Below are 1,591 nucleotides of genomic sequence, written 5' to 3' on the forward strand. Positions count from 1 at the left end.
TGTCCAGGGGCGGGGGGGAGACGTGGATGGGGATGTCCAAGGGCGGGGATGGATGGTGGCCCCCTTCCCTGGGGGAGGGGGATGGACAGGGTGCCTGGGGAGGGCTCCCGCCTGCTAGGGGGAAAACTGGTCTCCAAGTTGATGTGGTGAAGATAAAGGTTCATTCACTTTTTGAAAACTTGCCAAGTAATAGTGTTGTCAGAGAAATGGTACTGGAGCAGACGCAAGAAAAATAGTGATAGCATAAGGTAAGGAATGGAAAGGTGTGTTAGCACTATGGGTCGGGTGTCACTGGGCCATTTCTCTGAGTTCCCAGTGCTTTCAAAGGTAAGGGGAGTTCCCCTCATAGGCGTTGTGTGGTTAAGCTGTGAGCTGAGAGCATAGAAAATTGGTAGTGTAAGTGGCCGCTGAAGTGTGGCTCTGACGCCGTGTGGTTAAGGCTGGGTTATGAGAGCGTAGAGTGCTGGGGGAAGTGGCCGTTGTGGCGTGATGGTCCTAACTTGCTGTAGCCTCAGCCATCTGCATCTGCAGAAGGTGGAAGGAGGGTGGGGGGGATATTGGGGCTCTGCTAGGGGCTGCGAATAGCCTTGGGCATGTGTCTGGGAACAGGAGGAGCAGCTTGCCTCTTTTTGGAGGGGCGAGGGAAGCTTTTCTTTGGGACTTCCCCAAGAAGCAGCTTTGTTCCTTCTCCTAAAGGGTTCCCAAGAAGAAGTGCAGGCTAGAACTTTGACCCACTTCTTTCGTTACAGCATGTCAGTTCTTGGTCTCATTTTTCTTCCTCTTCCAGGCTCCCCCCCCGGTAAAAATAGAGATCCTAGTGCTTCTGGTGAGAGAGGCAGTAATTCATATTCTCTAATGTGCTTTTGAGATAGTTTAACAGATGCTTTTTCCCTAGTTTGCAGATGCTGCTTTCTTCTGTGCCCCTCCAGTCTGGCCTTGGGCCGACCTAAAAGTTAGCTGGGAACAGTCTTGCTTCCAGCAGCTTTCCCAGCTATCGGGGAACCTTCAGGTGTCCACTTAATGTTTCTCATGGTGAACTGGAATGAAGAGCACCTCCTATCTGACATAAATGCCAAGTAATGTGATGCCCAGTGAAAGAACCTTACTGGTTTCTGTCTGATTTCTACCTGGTCTATTACTGTTGATGTTCAGTAGTTTACAGCCTTAGGAATTACCTTTGCCCTCTCGCCTGCTGGAATGTTCTTTTGTAGATTGCATTACCACCTGCCAAATGTGTTACAATGTGGTGCTGTGTATGCACACTTCTCAGCAGTAACACCTCTTTGAAAGTCCCTGCAGGGGAAACAGCCCAAATAACTGAGGTTGATCTGGCTTCCAGCTAACCTAAGGCTTGGAAGGAAGAAGTGGTGGCTTTTACAGCTTTTGTAGTCTATTTTTTATCCCCATAATTTAGACATTTATGCAAATGTGTTTGTATATGTGTGGGTGCACATAAGATGAGCTAGAATTTGGGAAATCTACATAAGCAGGATGACAACATTTGCAGAACTTTCCTACTTTTTTCAAAACATAGAAATTATGGTTGTGAAGATATCTGACACTTGGCAAGTTAATGTGATGGTCTTCCTGA

General features: G+C 47.9%; 1 protein-coding gene across 1 annotated transcript in view; it reads left to right on the forward strand.

Annotated features, from left to right (window-relative positions):
* Positions 1-1,591, forward strand: part of PDZD8 (PDZ domain containing 8) — an 83,202-nt gene that overhangs the window by 926 nt on the left and 80,685 nt on the right. The gene's annotated exons all lie outside the window — the stretch shown is intronic.

Source organism: Crocodylus porosus, unplaced genomic scaffold (assembly GCF_001723895.1).
Source record: "Crocodylus porosus isolate Cpor-Errol unplaced genomic scaffold, CroPor_comp1, whole genome shotgun sequence".
NCBI classification, from domain to species: Eukaryota; Metazoa; Chordata; order Crocodylia; family Crocodylidae; genus Crocodylus; species Crocodylus porosus.